Source organism: Pseudophryne corroboree, chromosome 4 (genome assembly GCF_028390025.1).
Source record: "Pseudophryne corroboree isolate aPseCor3 chromosome 4, aPseCor3.hap2, whole genome shotgun sequence".
NCBI lineage: Eukaryota > Metazoa > Chordata > Amphibia > Anura > Myobatrachidae > Pseudophryne > Pseudophryne corroboree.
Window position 1 is genome coordinate 843,889,034 of NC_086447.1, and position 22,961 is coordinate 843,911,994.

General features: G+C 43.4%; 1 long non-coding RNA gene across 2 annotated transcripts in view; it reads left to right on the top strand.

Annotated features, from left to right (window-relative positions):
• The window catches only part of LOC134910505 (uncharacterized), a 271,917-nt gene extending 249,600 nt beyond the window's left edge, over positions 1 to 22,317 (top strand). Inside the window, exons 4-6 of one of the 2 annotated variants that reach the window (XR_010176215.1) lie at positions 4,846 to 4,973; positions 20,998 to 21,117; positions 21,490 to 22,317. This is a non-coding gene — a long non-coding RNA (uncharacterized LOC134910505). The remainder of the gene's footprint in view (positions 1 to 4,845; positions 4,974 to 20,997; positions 21,118 to 21,489) is intronic. The other variant, XR_010176216.1, reaches the window with a different exon arrangement.
• The last annotated feature ends 644 nt before the right edge of the window (positions 22,318 to 22,961 follow it).

The following is a 22,961-nucleotide window of genomic DNA, read 5'->3' on the forward strand; positions in this document are numbered from 1 at the left end:
AGGGGTATGGCCAGGAGTCCTCAGGACTCTGGACAGGTGGACAGGGTAATCCAGTGGCCCCCAGAGCATATCTTCCAAGCTTAGCTGAGGCGGCACACGGTCTGACTCATCTGGGTAAAGAGGGTATGTGTAAGCTGGTGAGAGCCTACTGGTGTGCACCAGGATTCTCTTCTCATGCGGGTAAGAAAGCAATGACATGTCTTACTTGCTTGAGGAAGAATATTGGAAAGTCAATACCAACAGAACCATCCCATATCCCTCCGACAGACGGCCCTTTTCAGGTAATACAAATTGATTTCATACAATTGCCACCCTGTAGGAATTTAAAATACGTGTTAGTCTGTATTGATGTGTTTTCCAATTGGGTAGAAGCGTTCCCTGCTGCCACAAATACTGCTACGTTCACTGCAAAGAAAATTGTGCAGGAATTTGTGTATAGATATGGTATCCCTAGAATAATTGAAAGCGATAGGGGTACCCATTTTACAGGTGAAGTCTTTCAGGTTATGTGCAAACTGATGGGAATTAATAGCAAGCTGCATACTCCGTACCGACCACAGGCGAGTGCGAAAGTGGAAAGAGTGAACAGCACTATTAAGAACAAGCTGAGCAAAGTGATGGCTGAGACTGGATTGTTGTGGCCAGAAGCTTTGCCACTAGTATTGTACAGCATCAGAACCACTCCGAGGTACCCCCTTAACCTATCACCCTTTGAGATTCTTTTTGGCCGACAACCCTATGTAATGATAGACCCCCAGGATGATTTGAAATGCAATAACATAGTGACTGAAAATTATTTGGTTAAGATGAGCCAGCAGCTGAGGAATCAAAATAGAAATCTAAAGCTGGTGATTCCTGACCTACCGAACAGTAATTGTCATGACATTGAACCTGGGTATTATGTAATGATTCAAAATTTTCTACGCTCAGGTTGCCTCATTGACAGGTGGGAAGGACCATACCAAGTCTTGCTAACCAGCACGACAGCATAAAAGGTTGCCGAGAGAGAGACTTGGGTCCACTCGTCCCACTGTAAGAAGGTCGCTGACCCAGAGAGAACCCGTGACAAAGAGCAGAGTGTAGAGAACATCGTATCACTGGAGTGTCTGTTCCGGGAAGGTTGAGAGGCAGTACTGTTGAGACGGCACCTGAGCGCGGAGAACAACAAGACCAGAGGCGGTTGTCACACCAGTTTTTTTTTTATTATTTTCTCCATCTCCCACTACCCTCCCTCTCTCCTTCTCTTTCTCCCCCTTCTTGTTTCCCTTCTCTTCCCTTAACAAGATGGACTTACCCCAAGAGACTGCGTTCCGGGTTTTCCTGTTAATCCTGATGTTGACCAGGACAGTCTGTTTTGGTGAGGATCCCAGAGAGGTCGAGAAAGGATCTGGAATGGGTTCTGATGGCGAGGATGGATTTGTAGAATCTCAAGAACAACACATCACTCGAGCAAAGGCGAGTATCAGAAAGCGATCTGGTAGTCAGGGAGCTCGGAGACACTGTGAAGGGTTATTGGCTGAGGAAAATTGCATTTGTAGGAATTGTGAGAACATAGTCGAGGATGGGTGCATCCAGAGATGTCAGTCCAGCCTTAATATCGACATGGACCATCATCCGTTGAGTGATTACCACTCACTAGTGGGTGAGGTCTTAAACCAGACAGAATGCTGGGTGTGCTCACAAGTACCTCAAGGTCAGAGCAAGTCAGGATTAGTACTGTACCTTTTAGCAATAGATGAGGTACTCGAATTACGGGGTGGGAGACCGGTGGACAAGAAATTTAATATTTCTAGGCCCCCTAGCTTGAAGCTCTGCCAGTATCATGTAGATAGATCCTTATTATGTTTCAATATTTCCAATTACCGAAAACCGGGAAATTGGGAAGTGACGTGGAATAACCAGACAATGGCCTTTTCGCACAGAGCTGATAGGATACCCATAGACTCTGAACTTGTACGCCAAATAGCCAACTAGTATAGGTATACTCGAGGAAGCAAGACCATGTGGGTTGGAGAAGTATCACCAGGGTACTGTGCTCATATCATCCAGCCTGATACTTGTACTGACCAGATGGGAGAACTAGGGATTGGGTTTTCACTTGGAAAGTTTGTAATATGGTAATGTCATATTCTGTCCCCTATGTTCTCCCCGATGATGCCTATTTCATATGTGGGAGGAAGGCGTATAAGTGGCTTGCCCCGAACTCAGAGGGATTGTGTTATGTTGGAAGAGTGTTGCTAGAGGTCATGACCATAACCCATGATAAGATGAAAGATGTTCACCGCAGTGCTCAGGCTCCTTATACTCATACTCATTATGAACACATCGTCAAGAGACACCTCATAGAGAGGACAGAGCACGTAGCCTCTGATTTGATACACGAATCCACCGGGATTCAATTCCTTCTCGCATTAGACATCACCCGTACTGCCAGAGGAATTATAAATTATAGGTATATCCATGCGCTAGCGAACTTGATAGATAATATCACTGAGATGTATGACGACACCTTCAGGTATACGGGAAGGGAGTTACAAGCTTACAAGATGGAACTGATCCAGCACAGGATGGTCCTTAATTATATCACAGCCGTGACGGGTGGGTACTGTGTCACTATGGCAACTCAGTATGGTGTGAAGTGCTGTACGTATATTACAAACAGCACTGACGACCCCACAGAGATTATCGATTAAAAGATGGTTGATATATTGCAGTTGAAGTGGGCGTTCCGCAGGAGACACAGCCTTACCCTGACTGCTGTGGGTAATGAGCTGACCGGCTGGGTCTCATGGTTGAACCCACGAAATTGGTTCTCAGGATTAGGAGAGTGGGCTCAAAATGTTATTATGAGTGTAGGTAAGTTTCTCCTTTGTATCCTGGGAGTAGTCATAATTATTGGCTTGATATTTAGGTGTGTTCGAATTCTAATGCGGCGCAAGCACGGCACAACATTGATGAGTCTAAGGAGCGGGGGCGCTGTTACAGCAGCAGATTTAATTTACGACCCATCCATAGAGAGAGTGTTGTGATAAGGATTGCAAATGAATTCCATGGCCTGTTTCTTTCACCCGTTTTTCCTTTGTCTCCCCCTCTGCCCAGATACACCCATCCGGAAAAGACATCGACCATACCCAAAAATGTTTATGAAAATGTTATGTGAATGTATTTTTGTCTTATCTTCATCTCTACAACCTTCAGTCGACAGGTGATATCCACATATACTAGCACTCACATATGTTCCCCCTCCATGTATCATCAACTAAATGTGCACCCCATTTGTTAGAACAAGAAGCCGAAAAGAGCTCGGTAGTGTTTGTTGTCCCACTTACAGACCCTTAATACGGGATAAGAAGGATTTAATGTATACTTCGCAATACCTCGAAGCTTATCTAGAACATATACGGCACGTTGATACATGCCCCTCAGACATGGATTCATACATACATGCTTTTTACTATCCCACTAGGTCATACATTTCCCGCCTACAACTCTCCTCCGACCATCCAATCGTCTGTAGATATTGTATTGATATTTTTCTATTTAGTGATTAGATAGTGGCAGTTATTGTTGAATGCCAAAGGGTGGACTGTCAAAGTCTAAAAATATTGAAGAACACACAGCACGTATAAACTGCACACACATGCCCACTGCGCGTGCATTTGTTCCGTCGTGCGTGCACATATCCGCAATTTGCATATGGTCGCTCCCGCGGTCCTGCACGTTGTATGGGTATTTACGGCGGAGTTTGTGAACGCATGGAGAGCTATCAAAACATTACATATTTAATCCAAATATTGCACATTGTACACATAGTCCCCCTGCACCACATCAGAAAGTATCAACAGTTTAAATCATTCCAGAACAAAGGGATTCACCTTTACAGGATAAGAGGGGACAGACTAAGGTTATAAGGTGGTGTTTGGTATCCAGCTGTAGGGTATTTTAAGGGTAACATTCCGGTGTTGGTTTGCGGAAGATCGCATGTTCCTGCGGATAGTTAGGTGCAGAAGCAGAATATAGATATTAACTGTATTTACTGTATATTATGTATGCGGCGGGAATCCAGAGGAGACCACCCACAAGAGCAGTTGGGAAAGACATCGCCTACCTTTTCAAATCAACCTATGACCTCCCCTGTACTGTAAAAGTGCATTCCTGTGTCCAATGGACAACGGGATTACAGTATCCATTGTATTGCTTTTGGAAGACTTGTATAAATAAAGCCTGCTGCAGCCTTGCCTGACACAAGACTCTTAACGTTATCAACCTGATAGCGGAGGACCGGACCGGGAGGCGCATGCGAATATTCTCACGTATGTACATTGACTGTAGCCATTTACTCTGTTGTATTGTAGTGCATAATTTGTATTGTTAACCCCCTTTCAGAAATATTACTCTGTGGTGTCGGAACCCAGTGATTAACTACAAATCGGTGTTGTGTCTTCCTTTTCCTGCTAAGGTTTAAGAGTGTATTAGTAACGCATCGCATTTCTGTATGAGGTTTAAAGTGAATCTCTGGGTGTGTGCGCGCTGTGTGTACTTTGTACCCCTAGCGCGGCGTTTGTACGCTAAGTCCGTACAGTGATACAGGACTCTGTACGCAAACACTGTATAAAATACAGAGCGTGTGTATTAAGTATAGCGGCTGCAGCGGCTAAAGGTTTAAAGTGTATTTAAGGTGTGTTTAAGGTATAGCTTTATGTTTTAAGATAAAATCGACATTATCAGTGGAGAGATGCTTGGTTACAGGTTCTTAAAGGAACTTACAGAATCTAAGGAGCAACAGGGTAAGAGAAACACAAAGTAGATTATTCTCAAGTGTTTCATTGTTTATTTGTTTTACAGATCACTTTCTTCCAGGGTTGGACTGGCCCACAGGGGTACCAGGGAAACCACCGGTAGGCCCCACTGCCTGAGGGCCCATTCCTTCCTCTAGGGATCAGGTTCCAGACTGTGCACTTCTATTATATATGGTAGATATGTTGCATTACACTGCACTAAACTATTGTGTATTTCAACCCTCTGTGGAGGCTGGTCACACCCCCTTTGTAGGCTGGCCACACCCCTAAGTATGGGCCATTATAATTGCATTCCAACGGTGGGCCCTTCATGCCCCAGTCTGACACTGCTTTCTTCTGTTTTATATCTAAGCTTATTATTTGTTGCTGAAACTCTGTACGATGAAGTAAATAATATATTTTAATTTACAATTAAAGCTAAACAAGCAAGTGAATCAATAAGAATCATATGGCTTTAGATAGCGCTGGATGTGTTTAACCAGATGTTTCAAGTTACTGTACGCAAATGAAATGTACGGTATGACAAACATATGGAGCATTAACCAATGTATGAGAGATATGATGAGATCTCCCTTTTTCCAAGAAAACCAGATGACCTGAGGCGAAGCCTTTTTAATCAAATAAAAAAAATGTGAATTCTTAACAATACTTTGGATTTACTGTTTGCTGTGTTCATAGAAACAGAGATGATGGACAGGTGAGGATTAGGTTATGTTTCCTATTTTATGTTACAGCTGAAAGGAAACTCTAGGACTGATCCACTGTTCTGTATCAGATTTTGCTCTACGAGCAGATCATTTTTTAGCCAAGGAAATGTCAAGTCACTAAATATCAAATTTGTGAAGCCTTTCGTGCCTTTGTGCCAGATTTATTGACTGCAATTTTTAAAATTGCAGATTCTGGAGATTTTTATATTACAAAACAGCAATTTTACTAATGGCAAAATATGACTTGTTGGGTTGGAAGATACATAGCGTTAATTGACATAAGAGACACCAGTGGGAGATATACTAAGCCTTGGAGAGTGATAAAGTGGAGAGAGATAAATTACCAGCCAATCAGCTCCTAACTGCCATGTTGCAAGCTTTGAAAATGACAGGAGCTGATTGGTTGGTACTTTATCTCTCTGCACTTTTTATCACTTTCTATGGGGTCTATTTACTAAGCATTGGAGAGAGATAAAGTAGAGAGAGATCAAGTACCAACCAACCAGCTCCTAGCTGTCATTTTTCAAACACAGCCTGTAACATGGCAGTTAGAAGCTGATTGGCTGGTACTTTATCTCTCTCCACCTTAGCTCTCCAAGGTTTAGTAAATAGACCCCCTAAGGCTTTGTGCATCTGCCCCTCACTAGAATAGTCATACTAAAGATCAAGTATTATAGGTGGCTATATAATTCAGTGGGATGGCCACAGTTTGCAATTCCATCAACATTGCAATTGGTGCACAAGAAAACATGTGATGTACAACCTACCATAAATGGCTGATAAGTGCATTATAGCTGCACATCACATAGAATTGACCCCCATAGTGTTATAGGCATGAAAAAATATGATAATTTCCTACCCAAAACAAAGTATATGAATTAGAAAACTGAAGGAAGAAATATTTTAGATTGTGGATATCTAAGGAAGGGAAGCATCAAGCCCTCTAAAGAGTGGAGAAGTTACAGGAAAGGTAGAATCTGATTGATTGCTATGGGCAACTTCTCCACTCTTTAGAAAGCTTGATATAACTCCCCCCTAAGATTTCATAATGTGGGCTGAACTTATGACATTCCTCACAACGTACAGTATTTGATGAAAGCCCTTTGGCTACAGGGTTTAGAGAAGTACACATTTGAAAAGGTGTCAGGGTACAGTCAGTCTCAGTATGAAGAACAGAAAGGGATGCAAGTTAGAAAGATCTCTCCGTTCTTATAGTTCAAGATTTCTCTCCCAATTACTGTAAATGCAAAGAGAGAGACATTTTTGTTTCTTATACTCAGCAAAATTGGAACATGACAACCCTTTGATGTTTGACAATCGCAAAGAGGCGGTTATACATTGTAATATTACACTGAGAACTCTCTCATCTCCGTGATGAAAAGATTTACCCGATGATTGAAACCTTTAAATGAGCAAATTTGTTAGAAGTACTGATTTATAACTAACTACTTGCTAGATGTAGTTAGAAAACTTTAACACCTATGCCCCTTTCTATTCCTAGTACCGCAGTGAGTGAGTGTGAATTAACAGGAAGCTAGAGAAGAAAAAAGGAGATTTGCTGTTGGTTGAATGTAGAGATGAGCGGGTTCGGTTCTCCCCCGGAATTCACGTCACAAGCCCGGATCCGAGTTAGGCTCGGGTTTTCCCGCCTGATTCGGAAACCAGAACGAGGCAAAACATCATCATCCCGCTGTCAGATTCTCGCAGGATTTGGATTCAATATAAGGAGCCACGCGTCGCCGCCATTTTCACTCTGGCATTGGAGAGTGTAGAGAGTCCTCAGTGGTGGTGTCTTGTGCTGCATCAGTCCAGTGGTGGTGTCTTGTGCTGCATCAGTCCAGTCACAGTGGTTGTGTCCTCCAGAGCCGGCCCTAACCAATATGATGCCCTAGGCAAGATTTTGGCTGGTGCCCCCTAGCACCACCGCTGGTTCCGCCTCTGACCTTGTACCCCTATATTTTAAATAGGAACAGTTCGCACATTTGGCGCACAGCCCAAAAAGGGGTGTGTTTTTGCTGGCAAGGGGCATGGCCACGCAATAACCCCAATTCCAATTACGCCACACAGTACTGCAACTTTATTCACATATGATCATGCGATAGTGTCCATAATTCATATTACATCCCACAGTACTATCACTTTACCTTATAAACGTTACTCCTCCCAGTAGAGCCCCTTATTCACATTACATCACACTCAATTGCTCCTTATTCACATTACACCACACCCTATTGTTCTTTATTCACATTAGACGACACATTGGTGCCCTTTCTATATGCAACGCCACATAGTAGAGCACCTTTTACACATAATGCCACACATTAGTAATGCATTTATACACAATCCACACAGTAATGCCCCTTACACATGAGACACCTTATTAATTTTCCTTATAAACATAATGTGCCTTACACATTATGACTACCTTTATTAATCCCCTTTTACACATAATGTCCCTTACACATATGCCGCACATTATTAATGCCCTTATACACATAATGACATACATAGTGCCCCCTACACATTTGCTGCACATTAATAGTGCCCCTATACACATAATGACACACATACAGTAGTACCCTGTTACACATATGCTGCACATTATTAATGCCTTTATGCACATAATGACACACATAGTGCCCCTTACACATATGTTGCACATTATTAATGCATTTTTACATGGCCCACATAATGCTCCTTAAACATATTCCGAACACTACTGCACAATCAATCCACTCACATGCACACAGCACTCACACTGCCACTAACACTGTGACCTCTGCCTCTGCTTGGCTACAGATGTGTCCTCATAAATATTGCCTCAATGCTAATGTCGGCCACACCTTTTTTTTTATAAAAGTGCATCTTATTTGCATTGCTATGTGGCTAGGATGCACAAGCAGCTTCTGCTGATTAAAATTATATGCAGCATGCCTATATACTGTGTTAGACTGTGGCTGTATCTGCATATGAAATGCTACACACAGAATATAGGCATGCTGCATATCATTTTAATCAGCAGAAGCTGCTGATGCCCCTATGCATATCAAATGCCCTAGGCAATTGCCTAGTTTGCCTATGCCTATGGCCGGCTCTGGTGTCCTCTGCTGCCATATGTCCAGTGCTGCTGTATAAGACCAGTCCATTGCAGTGGTGCTGTGTTGTCCTGCATCAGTCCAGTGGTGGTGTCCCTGTGCTGCCGTATATGTCCAGTGATACTGCCGTATATGTCCATTGATACTGCTGTAGATGTCCAGCGGTACTGACGTATAAATCCAGTGATCCTGCCGTATAATTCCAGTGGTAATGGCGTATAAATCCAGTGATCCTACCGTATAATTCCAGTGGTACTGGCGTATAAGTTCAGTCATACTGCAGTATATGTCCATTGATACTGCCGTATATGTCCAGCGGCACTGCCGTATAAATCCAGTGATCCTGCCGTATAATTCCAGTGGTACTGGCGTATAAGTTTAGTCATACTGCAGTATATGTCCATTGATACTGCCGTATATGTCCAGCGGCACTGCCGTATAAATCCAGTGATCCTGCCGTATAATTCCAGTGGTACTGGCGTATAAGTTCAGTCATACTGCAGTATATGTCCATTGATACTGCCGTATATGTCCAGCGGCACTGCCGTATAAATCCAGTGATCCTGCCGTATAATTCCAGTGGTACTGACATATAAATCCAGTCCAGTGATACTGCCGCATATGTCCAGTGATACTGCCGTATATGTTCAGTAATACCTCCGTATAGGTCCAGCGGTACTGCCTTATAAATCCAGTGATCTTGCCGTATAATACCAGTTAAACTGCCGTATAATTCCAGTGGTACTGGCGCATAAGTCCAGTGATCCTGCCGTATAATTCCAGTGGTACTGGCATATAAGTCCAGTCCAGTGATACTGCCGTATATGTCCAGTGATACTGCCGTATATGTCCATTGATACTGCTGTATATGTCCAGGGGTACTGCCGTATAAATCCAGTGATCCTGCCGTATAATTCCAGTGGTACTGGCTCTCATAGACAGCCTGTCCTGCCTTCATCAGTCCTGGTAGTCAGCAATGTTGTCCTGTAGCCCTCAGTGACCTGACTCCCACTCTGAGCACTACACCCACAGTGTTCCTCTGTCTCTTCTCATGGCTGCTCCTCCTCCTTCAAGCTGTGGGACCTGTTGCCTCCTGCTTCCTGAACAGTGACTGCAGCTCAAATATCCATCTACAAAAGATATTTGGGTGGAGGGGGGAAGGTCAGAGGCGTAACTAGCATGGGGCGAGCAGGGCACGTGCCCTGGGCGCCGTGGCAGCCCCAGCAGAAGGGGGCGCCACCGGCACGGCCCGCTCGCCCCATGCTGCCTGCCGCTGCTACTCCTCCAGACGTGGATGAGCCCAGGATCTGCTGTCAGCCAGCAGACCGCCGCTGTGACACTTGGTCGGGAGATGGACACAGCAGCAGCAGCTGAGATTTTGGGGGCGGAGCTACGTCGTGTATCCCTGTGAAGCAGCCAATCAGTGCCCGGCATTGCTGTGCGGGGAGGGGCGGAAGGAGACAGCGTGGCATTGCCGCGGTAACCAGGCGGCGCTGATCCCGGTCACTCATCAGTGCTGGGGCGGCAGCTGGAGCCGGAGCGATTGAGGCGGGAGCAGCGCCGGAGACTGGCCGCCTTGTCCCTGCTGCTGCTGGCGGCCTTCCTGCTCAGGTGATGTGTGCCACTGACTATGTATATATACTGTGCTGCTAATAATTATATATATATATATATATATATACACCCCTACATACACATGAGCTAATAACTAGTAACTCCTATATATATACTGTATATATGTGTGTGTGTGTGTATATATATATGCACACACAGACACACACACGTGCTAACACTAATATACTGTATATGTACACATGTGCTAATGCTAACTTATACCCCTTTTACACTCGCAGAAAAATCCCCGGATATTACACGTGAACGCGCATCATCCCGGGATTTTTGTGAGTGTGAATGGGTACAGGGACAATTTCCCGGGACGAGCATCCCGTTCTCTGCATAGGAGGAGGCGGTGCTTGGAGAAGATTATCTCCAAGCACCGCCTCTGCTAGAGTCGGCGGTGACGTCACCCACCCGGCAATATGCCGGGTCGGCCTGCTAATGTGAAAGGGTCATCCCCAGGAATGACCTTTCACTGCGAGTGTAAAAGGGGTATAATATATATACTGTATTGTGTCCAGCAATGGAGGGGTAAGCAGGGATGCGTGTGTATGTATGTTGCTGGAGGGGTAAGCAGGTGTGTGTGTGTGTGTGTGTGTGTGTGTATGTTGCTGGAGGGGTAAGCAGGTGTGTGTGTGTGTGTGTGTGTGTGTGTGCCTGTGCCTGTTTGTGTGTCCAGCACTGGTGGGGTAAGGATGAGTGTGCGTGTGTACTTGTGTGTGTGTGTGTGTGTGTGTACTGCCTGGAGGGGTAAGTAGGAGTATGCGTGTTTCTGTGTGTGTGTGTCCGGCGCTGGAGGGGTAAGCAGGAGTATGCGTGTGTTTCATGTGTGTGTTTTATTTGGGTGGGTGTGTGCGTATATATATATATATATATATATATATATATATATATATTCAAAGTAGCGGCACTTTTCCACAGACCCGGAAGTATATATATATTTTTTTAACCAGCAGCAGCATGTAGGAAGGAGCCCTGGAGGACTCGCCGAAGACCAGAGGAGGAGCGGAGACATGTGCACCAGCTGAAGAGACACGAGGGACAGGAGGGGACCAATGCCAGGGAGGAGCTGCCTGTCACCAGAGCGACCAGAGCCGTCCGCGCTGAGTGGAGAAGACGCTGCAGAAGAGGAGGAATCCAGCCAGCCGCAGACCGGGGAAGGACATCCAACCTTCAGTGGACCGGGACCCTGCAGCAAGGGAGGAGACTGACCAGCGACGGGAACACCGGTATCGCGGAGGACACCCGCTTACCGGAGCAAGGACCCGCAGAAGATCCTGGCTGGCTTAAAGAAGATGGCGCGGAACAGCGGGGAGGACGGCACACATCAGGATCCTGCAGCAGGAGAGAAGATTCGGAGTGCAGCAGACCACACTGAAAAGGGTGCATCCCCGGTGCGGTGCTCTGCATCCCGGGTGGCGCCGAAGACGTGAAGTGTCCGAGGTGGCAGAAGCGCCGCAGCTTGGGGTGAGAAACCGCTGCAACCCTTCCGCTGCTAAACTCTGCAATTAGTCAATTAAGGGGGTAGGCTCCCCTCACCACAGTGCCACACAGGCCTTGTTAATTAAGGGGTAGGATCCCCTCACTCTATAATGTGAATTTTGGCTCATACCATGTGCTATAATGTGAATTTTGGCTCATACCATGTGCTATAATGTAAATTTCGGCTCATACCGTGTGCTATAATGTGGAAGGGGACCTACTACACTGAAGGACACGCCCCTTTTGAGTGACCACGCCCCCTTTTCCCGCCGCGCGCGGCTTCGGCGCGCGTATAATTACAACCTTCACTCTTTCATTCCCTCTTCAAAAATACCACTTCAACCACTGCACCTACATCTATACATACACACCCTGACATCTTTATATACAGTGACACCGGTGGTGTGCATACATACTTTCCTTTTGTTTTGTTTTTTTGTTTGGGTTTTTTTTTTGCGTGCGTGTGTGTGTGTGGGGGGGGGGGGCGCCATTTTTGGTCTTGCCCTGGGCTCCAAAAACCCTAGTTACGCCTCTCGGGAAGGTAAATAGTTTGGGGGTAGAGGAGGGAAGGGGTGTAATTGAGGTGTTATGTACACTGTATAGTGAGATTATTGTATTGTTGTAGGTGTTCCTCTCCCTCTCCCAGTCACCCTCTGACTCTCCCAGTCACTGTCTGCATCTCCCTGTCACCCTGTGCCTCTCCCAGTCACACACAGCCTCTCCCTGTCATCGTCTGCCACTTGCTGTCCCCCTCTGCCTCACATTGTCACCGACTGTCTCTCCCCATTACCATCTCCCTGCCACCAGCTGCATCTCTCTCTCGCCCACTGACTCCCCCCATAACCCTCTGCTTCTCCCTGTAACCCTTGCCCTATCACCCACTGCCTTTCCCAGTCACACTCTGCCTTCCCCTGTCATCCTCTCTTTTTGAGGCAGTTATACTAAGCCTTCGATAGTGATAAAGTGGAGAGAGATAAGGTACCACCCAATCAGCTGCTGTCATTTAACAAACACAGCCTGCAACATAGCTTTTAGGAGCTGATTTTGTAACACCGCCGGGGTTGGAAGGATACAGATGTGTCCACATACATCTTTGCTATATCCCGCCATGTATGGCACGGTTTTGCATGCCATAGGCTCAGAGATTTAGCCATGCCTTGTGATTTTTCTTAATTTGCTTCTTTAATATGTTACTTTATACATATACTATTATGGCAAACAAAAATTTTAAAATTCATCCACTCGCTACTCGTGAAAAACAGCTTAGCCATGTTTTGCATGTTGTGCCAAATTGGTAAAAAAGCAAAGATGTAAGTGGACACATCTGTATGTCTAAGTAGTTGAGATAGGAATCATCGCTGTTGGGTAGCTACTGTATGTGATGCACCTGCCACGTCCTGGTTCCCTGTGAACTCAGTGATTTGTGAGAGGAGGTCACTGAGTTGGATTGCCACAACAGACAAGGGGGTTGAATATATGACCTTCTCATGTACTGCTAGTACCGGATGTTGACGAGACCTGACCAGAGGCGCGGAGTCTAACCCACCGGAAGGTTTTCACCAGTGACCCCCTCCAATGGAGATTTGGGATTTGTGGCTCCCGATAGGCAGGTCAAGGCCCCCAGGACAGGTACCCCGTAATAGCTGAGGAGTCAGAGGATAAATAACAAATGATAGTCTGTGGTATATGAATATATGAACTAAGAGAACTAGAAGAAACTTGAAGAAACAATCGATGGTGACTAATAGTACTCGGTACTAGAGATACTGGAGAACTAGAAGACATTTGAAGAAGCAATCGATGGTGACCAATGGCACTCTGTATTTGAGGAAGCAATCAATGGTACCTGATGGCACTCGGTACTTGAGATACTGAAGAACTAGAAAACACTTCAAGAAGCAATCGATGGTGACCAATGGCACTCGGTATCTGAAGAAGCAATCGATGTTAATTGATGGCACTCGATACTTGAGATACTGAAGAGCTAGAAAACACCTGAAGAAGCAATCAATGGTAACCGATGGCACTCGGTACTTGATACATTGAAGATCTTGAAGATTCTTGAAGAAGCAATCGATGTTAACCGATGGCATTCGGTACTTGAGAGACTGAAGAACTAGAAGACACTTGAAATAGTAATCGTTGATAATCGATGAAATAACCGATGGCACTCAGTAATTGAGACACTGAAGAACTAGAAGACACTTGAAATAGCAATCGATAGTAATTGATGAAATAACCGATGGCACTCTGTACTTGAGACACTGAAGATCTAGAAAGTACTTGAAATAGCAATCGATGTTGGATCGATGTTGAAATACTCTGGCATATACGTGGAAACACAGAGTGGAGCCTGGAACCCACAGCAGCATGCACTGTGGTGAGAGTAATCAGCTGAGCAATTCCGGGGATCCTGTTGGGCATTACTGCGATTAGCTGACCAGGGTCCTGTATACTGCATGTATTCCACTACATTGTACTCTGAGATGGAACAACAGCATGTATCGCGGTCACCGGCCGGCACCGTAGCTGACATCTGACAGCACCCCTGACCCGTGGATGCCGGCATTGCAGTGAATAATGGCTGGCACTAGCCCGGATCCTGACAGCACCTTTCCCCTTAAATGTTGTTCCCCATACTTTGTCTCGTAATACTTGCTCAGAGAGGCAGGATAGATTTAAATGAATCAGAGGTGAGTCAGCAATTCCAACAGGAGGTCTTTTTATTGAGCTGCAATGAACTCTGGATTGAAGATGATTGGTTGATTGATTGACTTTTGAATTTTAAGAATCACAAAAGAATTGGCTATCAAGAAGTACAAGAGAAGACAATTTGCTACAGTTCACACCACCAAGGATCATTCAGTATGCAAAAGACAATTGATTTGAACCACAGATGAATAAGAATATCATTGGAATTACATATCAACATAAAATAATTGGAATCAATAAAAATTCACATTAGACATTCTACAATGTGGTGATGAGAATAATAATGGAAAACATGCTCAGTAATCATAAACAATAACTTCCTAGCTTTCCCTAGCCAAGGTACAGCTATCTTCACTGGCAAATATCGTTGGAGCTCTGGTAGAAGTCTGCTGTATCACAGGATGTCAATTGGAAGGAGCACACAGATATATGAGTCCTGGATTAGGATAATGCCAATAGTACTCAGTTCTTTTATGCAAAGAGGGTGTAGCTAGTGAAGGAAGGGTAGTGTCACTTGACAATGGCAATCCACTTAACAATTAAGTGCTTTGTATTGAACAAGCTCAGTCTCTCCCCATTGCAGGACTTTACTTGTATTTGCATAAATCACTCAGTCCTTTCATAAATAACTGTCCACCTTGTGCCTGCATAGAATTCAGTCTCTTCAAAATAAATGTCTACCTTGTACTTGTAATAAACTCAGTCTTTTTAGAACAAATATTTGCTGTGTACTTGCCTTAGAAAACTTAGACTTGGTTGAACCCCTTTAGTGGGTTTTTACATGTAAACTATGGCGCTGCTGGTTGCGCCCTTTTAACACTGTACAGTCAATAACAAGGGTTGCTGAGGTTGGAGGTTGCCCTTGCCTGTGGCTTGACCTGTCAATCACTCAAGGTACTCATTCAAACCCTCGGAGCAGAGGTATATACTTGCTGGACCTGCTTCAAATGGTTATTCGCTCACACAAGATGGCCCTGACGTCCACGCATCTCACCAGGCCTGTCGGTTTCCGGTCTCCGGCTGCGGCATCTCAACACCCACTCTCCGGCACTTGACTCCCCGGCTGCACCCCACTTCTTACCCTTTTGCAGCACTTTACTCACTGCCCATTGTCCTGCGACTGGCCTTGTCCTTAGCTCCCACCCTGCTCCGCATTGCTAGCGTCTCCAACACCTCCTGTCTGTACACTCGGCTCCTCCTTTGCCTTGTAAGTGATTGCCCCTTTAAAAATGGTGAGTTCGGCTGGCATCCTGCACGACCTCTGAACTCGGCCCTTATTACATCTGGCCCATGGTGTCCTATGGTCCCTGTATTCCTATGACCTCTGAAAAAGCCCTCATATTACAGCTGTGTGCTTTTCTGTGGTTATAGAACTCCTCGCTGACTTTAAATATTTATAATACACTTAATACTGTTTTTCAGATATTTTTTTTAATGAATAATTTGTATCATATATTTGTCTGATATCCAGCAAGTTCTCCTGAATTGGAAAATTACTGTAAAGAAAGGACATTCTCAGTCCATCTCCTTATCTGTACCTCATATATACTGTATTAATATGCTTCAGATATGCTGACTAGGCGCCTTACCTATTGCGAGTGTGATGCGGCACCCTGCACCAACTGGTACAAAGCATTCCCTGTTATCTTATCAACACCATAATAAATCACATTTGTATTTATAAATACTCTATCATCCACTTAATAAATCAGGAAGTTGGCTCCCAATAACGTGCCCTGGACATATGAATCAGGATCTCAGTGTGCGATAAGGATGGAATTTTTATATTAGATCACCAAAAACAGAATACAAGTTAAGAAAGGATTTATTAAATACTGTAGTACTGTAAATATGGAATAATTAATGTACATTGGAAGACACTTATTATGAGGCAGATGTACTTTGGAGCTTTGGAGAGTTATAAAGTGGAGAGAGAGATAAACTATCAACAAATCAACTCCTAACGGTCATTTTTCAAACACAGCCTGTAACATGGCAGTTAGGAGCTGATTAGCTGGTACCTTATCTCTCTCCTGATTATCACTCTCCAAAGCTTAGTACATCTCCCCCATGTAAATTGTTAAACACATACAAAGGCACAAAAATAATGTGTACTGTTAACTTCAGTAAATTATGTTTAACAAATCCTCTAAAGATAACAAGCAAAATTGCTCATATAATCCAATCAGCTTCTAACTGTAATTTTATGGGTTGTGCTAGAAGCTGGATGCTACGGGCCACTTCTCCACCTTTTTTTTTTAGGTGGTTGGATACATCTCCCATTAGAGGGAGATTCAATCCCTGGTGAAATTTGCAAAGTGGTATCCGGATGCTAGGTCGACTTGACTAAGGTTGACAGTCATTAGGTCAACCACTATTGGTTGACATGCATTAGGTTTACATGGACAACAGGTCAACATGGCAAAAGGTCGACACGGTAAAGGTCGGCACATGAAAAGGTTGATATGAGATTTGGCCAGCAGCATGGCAAGTGAAGTGAGCCATGCAAGGGGATGCAGTGTACTAATTGGGGTTCCTGGTCACTTTACGGAGTTAGCTACAACAACCCCCCCTCCTACTCCCTCCAAACCTCATATTGACATTTTCAGGTGTCAACCTTTTCCGTGTTGACCTTTTTGTCATGTCGAACTTTCTGCCATTGCGACCAAGTGCATGTTGACCTTTTGGTGTCAACTTTTCTCAGGTCGACTCTATGATCCATAACCTTGCAAAGTACCGTCAGGTCATACTGAGAGGTGGCTAGGAAGTTATAGATGTTGGACTACTATAATTGTCAGGGATATGCGCAACCAAACATGGCGGCATCACATTGAATTCCCCCATTTCAGTGTATTTCAGGGGAAGGTAATTTAATGTTGAATTCCTTCCTATTCCAGGATAGAGAAGAATTGATTATTTTTAGTATTGCCTGTGCTCTGTGGGTGAGATTATTTCCTTCCACTGCCGCTTGAACTTTCCAAGGGAATTAGTAATATGATTATACTTGATGTGTATACGAAAGGTTATAGTTTGGACTACAACCGGCATACTTTTCCTGTAATCAGTCAAATCTAATTAAAACATAGATGTTCACTGTAAGCAATGTATATATAAAGTGTGGGTAGAGTCTGTAGGGAAAGCCAGTTACTTGCACTGTATAAGCAATAAGCTATATCAGCCATGTCTATAGGCATTAAACACTACTTTGGTGAAATGAAATCCTTACTTGGTTTATTTTGCAGTTTAGATTACAAAAGGAGTAATGTTGTTTTAGGTTAATGTGGTATTTTTAAACAAGGCCTGGGTTAGAGAACATATAAATATAGACTTGAGCTGTGTTATCTACACAAAACATATGTAAGAATTTAATAGGTCTCTGTTCAGACCCTGAGGTGCAGATAAGCTTAGGAAAACTAGAAGTGAATAAATATGTGTGTTATTAGATTTAGCTATACCAACATAAACTGTTTCATGTATTGGAAAAAGTGCCCAGTATTTATGTCCTCTTGTTTGTTTGCATCATTTGTCTTATTCTAATAGCAGATACAGTATGTATTTTTGTCTCCAAAGGCTTTGTGTAGAGGTTGGCGTAAATCCATCTATGCGCATAACATTCCGCTTTCTGAGCCTTATTCAGGGCTGATTGCAATGCTTGTAATCGCGCTGAACCATGGATTTGCCGCCTGTACAGGCGCAGCGGCTGCAGTGCGTGTACACAGGCTATCAAGATGCGATTGCATCTCAGAAGAATGACGTCACCTGCATTTCCTGTGATAGGAAACATGGCCCGCTAATTGGACACTGTCGCGTTGTCCCTCCCGCGAGTTGCAGTGTCCTGCAGGTGTGTGTGGGGGGTGGGGGGGTGATACAGATTGGGAGAGCCAGTGATCACTGCTGCTTTGCTCTGCAAATCACTGAATAGATGTCGTGCGCATGCGGGCAGCGTCTATCAGTGCAGGGAGGGGTAGCCGGGGGCTGCCCAGCTGCTCAGGAAGCGCTGGGCATGCCCCCAAAAGTACGAAAGCGGGGGTCATGGCACTAGGCAATGCCCTTCCACACGAGACCCGGCATCCAGAGGCCACACCCCTTTTTGGTTACTGCAGGTCCCAAGTCTCCGGCAGTAAATGTTGGGAGGTATGATAACACTAACCAGGAAGTAACAGTAACAAGTCTCGACGTATACTTCCGTCAGACAGTCTAAAACAAATAGTACTACAAACACCACACTCGCTATTTGTGCAGGCATTATGTAATGGAAAAAAGGTTGGATTCCACTATCTTCCACAAACTCAACCATAAAATACAGATACAGAGACAGCATGGTGACAGGGCTTACTTGCACCAATTACCATACACGCATTTCTGCTAATGCTGATCTTTCTGAAAGTGATGTGGGAGCACGGTCTATGGAGGTAATTCCAAGTTGATCGCAGCAGGAATTCTGTTAGCAATTGGGCAAAACCATGTGCACTGCAGGGAGGCAGATATAACATGTGCAGAAAGAGTTAGATTTGGGTGTGGTGTGTTCAATCTGCAATCTAATTTGCAGTGTAAAAATAAAGCAGCCAGTATTTACCCTGTACAGAAACAAAATAACCCACCCAAATCTAACTCTCTCTGCAAATGTTATATCTGCCTCCCCTGCAGTGCACATGGTTTTGCCCAACTGCTAAAAAATGTCCTGCTGCGATCAACTTGGAATTACCCCCTATATGTCTGTATTCATAGCCCTCAGAGATAGAGGACTGAAATCTGATAAAATACTTTAAAACCATAAAACAATGAAAGCTTGTTTCAATCCAGTATTCTTGGCAGCGCTCCCACATGTCAAGCATAAGTCTGCTATAAATGAACAGCAAATATATTCAAGGTCTTGCATAGCACATGGTTATAAAGTCTAAACTTAAGCCCAGACTTATCAAGCCTTGGAGAGTGATAACTAGCTCGGTGATAAAGCACTAACCAATCAGCTCCTGTCATTTTTCAAACATAGCCTGTGACATGGAAGTTAGGAGATGATTGGGTGGTACTTTATCACCGTGCTATTTATTACTTTCCAAGGCTTGATAAATGGGGGCCTTAATACTAATGGCTGCCATATTTAAAATTATTATGAATGAGATTATGGACAGCTATAGCTATTCTTACCATACGTCCCATTTTGACCACGATTGTCCCAGTTTGAAGCTTATGTCCATAGGTCAGGTCAGTTTCCCAATTTGTCGCGGGCAGGCTCATCTAGTGTCTGTCTCTCCATCCTCCTATGGCAGAACAAGCACCCCCCAACACACAGACACAGCCACAACAGTGGCTTCGGGCAACAGGTTGTGCCATGGCCAGCTAATACAGTCAATTTGACTACAACCACTATAAACTGCATAATAATTTGCATATATGTAAATAATTATTTTGGCACTTATCCATTATTGCTCTAAGGGAAACATTTACTTAGCATCATGTTGGGTTGGGATCCGTATTCTCACCTTATTGCTGAAACGTTTTGCTCCGCAAAGCTCAAAATGACTAAGAATTGTGTTTGCTTGTGTATTGTCATTCAGTGGTGTTACTAGTCGTGTTATGGCGTGTGGTAAATATCAAAATCCAAACATGCCTGATCTCGCACCTGAGGTCGCAATGAAAAACAGAGTAATTTGGTGAAAATCGCAAACATATTCCGATTGGCATGAATCCACACATGCTATGGTGTCATCACCATGTTGTTAGAAAAACGCCCACAAACCACCGAAACATGTGCATTGGTGGCATTTGTTTAATGTGTCCAGTGTGACATAATATTTTATTTCCCTAAAACTGTACTTGTAACCAGATCTACATTGTACTTTACAAACAATATCCTGTGTTTTTTTTGCAAATCTGGAAATGTTTTTTTTTTAGGAATCTTAGCAAATTTATATGTCCACACAACCATTATCTTTTTGTTGCCCATGTTGCGTCTGGTTTGGGAAACTCACAAAAGCTGACCTTTATTTAGTACCAAAGAAAAAGGCATGGTTATTTGTTTGCGCAATTAGTAAGTGCATTGACACTGCGTTCCATGTGCAAAAGGGTAAATATTATGCCTATACTAAGTACAGTGGCTTGTGTGCTCTACTAAAGGTACATTGGATCTCTTTTGTTGATTTGTACAAATGTCCATGCACGTGTTGCCAGACCTTTTTTGGGGATTTTAAAAAATAAAATGTTTTGCTTAATACATTTTTTTTAAATATACCAATATGAAACCACTGGCAAAAGTGTGAGGGGTCTATTTATGAAGCAGTGAAAAGTGTGGAGAAGTGAGCCAGCGGAGAAGTTGGCCATGGCAACCAATCAGCATTGAAGTAACATTTATAATTTGCATACTATACAAATGTACGGAGCAACTGATTGGTTGCCATGGGCAACTTATCCACAGGCTCACTTCTCCACTCTTTAACTGCTTCATGAATAGAACCCTATAAAAACGAAAGCATCACAGCCATCCTTAAGGCAGGAAGTGAGCCAGGCAAGTAAACACATTTGCAGGATTGTGCTTTGGTAACCAACATTGTTAGCTTGCAATTTACACATGTGCATTTCATTAAGGGCCATCTTGAGCGTGCCAGTCTTCCAGACAGCCACCACAGCCTTCTATTGGGAGTCGGGACAAGGACAACAGCCAACTGCTGCACACACCACAGATACCTTCATTTGCATAGCCATTTGGTGAGTATCTGCAAAGAAGAATGAAAAGCCTTGGCATGCATTTTCTCAGGCAAATGTCTTTTTAGAAATGCCTAACTAGGGTTTCAAATATCCTTGAGCAATGCTTCTGCTTATCTGCATGTTTGCTATGCCCAAATTACCAAATTTTTGACTATTTTAAATGCATCGACTGTACATCATTATGTTTACATTTGATGCACAAAACCAAACATCTACATATTGGACTGGCAAACTGATTTATGATGTTTGGCGGGGCCCGTCTGATTTCTAAACTTTGTTATTTTTTAGGCCACAGTCCACAATTGGACATTCTGCTGTGTGTACCCTGGTATTTTATAATTTCACTCATACTGACCTAATGTTTTCCTTTAGTTCCCCAGGTACGGTCCCCAACATTACAGCCACTTGGTGGTCCTGAGGAAACAAAACATGTAATGCTAACATTAGAGATGTCTCCAGCTACACCATGCCACAATGACTATAAACACAAAGACCACCCAGCCTATACTTACAAGAGATGTAACAAATTTTCCTGCTGATACTGCCTCTGATTTCCTCTTATAATATGGCACTAATGGGCACACAAATAAGACACTTGTCACAAATCACCAGGCATTTGCATAAACGTGACAGTGGCCATTTTGCCAGTACTCCCAAATGAGAATTTGAGTAAACTCAATACAAAAATAAATGCTAATTTTGAAATTAGGATGAGAATACTTGAATCAATTCACCATGTGTTAGCGGTACAAAAAATGCAAACATTATTTTTCAGGATGGTTTTTTAAGAATATTCCAAGCTCAAACCAATGTTACTAGGGACATGAACCAAAACATTATGTCATTGGGGACACAAATAGTTAGCCGGTTCCCTGAGGCAACAAGTAGCTCCAGTACCAGTTTAAACTCCTCACCTGCACCAATACCACCCAGGCATGGGGCCTGCACCAGAGGTGGGGCTGCATGTCCAAGTTGGTCTCCACCCAGCCCTTGTTAGCCACCTAAAAGGAGACATTCAAAATAACTTCAATTATATGTTGTACTGTTGTACTTGTATGCCGAAAAAAAATAATTTAGTTGTCATTTCTATATGTGACCTATTTCAGGAATTTGCTATCATTTGAACAACAGTTTACCAAAAAGCCAGTAACAATATTATATGCTGGTGTTGACAGAATAAAATATGGTAATAATCAGTTATTTTTTCATTGTTTTTATATGCACTTTAAAAACTTGTTCTCATGCAATTAGTTAATTTAGAAACATAAGGAACCTTATAAGAAGAGAAAACTGATTTTGATACATTTTTATGTGAATAATGTTGCAATACATTAACATATTTGTCAAAGAGTGTGTGGGTGGCAAATACAGACATACTTAACTTCACCCCTAAGTAAGATGTTTAGTGTTTGCACATTATATGCAGCACAAACAGAGGCAACCTAATAGTGTGGTTGTTTCACGTTTCATAGCAAAAACATTGCATGCTGGTATGTTTGGTCCTTTTGAACAGACATATGAAAGTCATGTCAAAGAATTAAAGGGAAATTGCCCTTGTGTAAGAAATGGATTTTGTTTACTACTTAAAATGGATCAGTGGTTAAGCACTCTTAGAGAACTGCAATTAGGACACATTACAGAAGGGGTGACATGCTTTGTACCTGAACTTCAAACTTTATTTTTGCAGGACATAACCTGTGTTGAAACACCTTAGGTAAGTAGTTCACCACAGGTGAGGTCAAACATTATTTTTAGAGGGAAGGCAAGACACACATAATTTAGCATTTACTGGGATGGATGATTTGTGCAGGAGGGTAGCTAATTTGTAACAATTAAGAAGACAT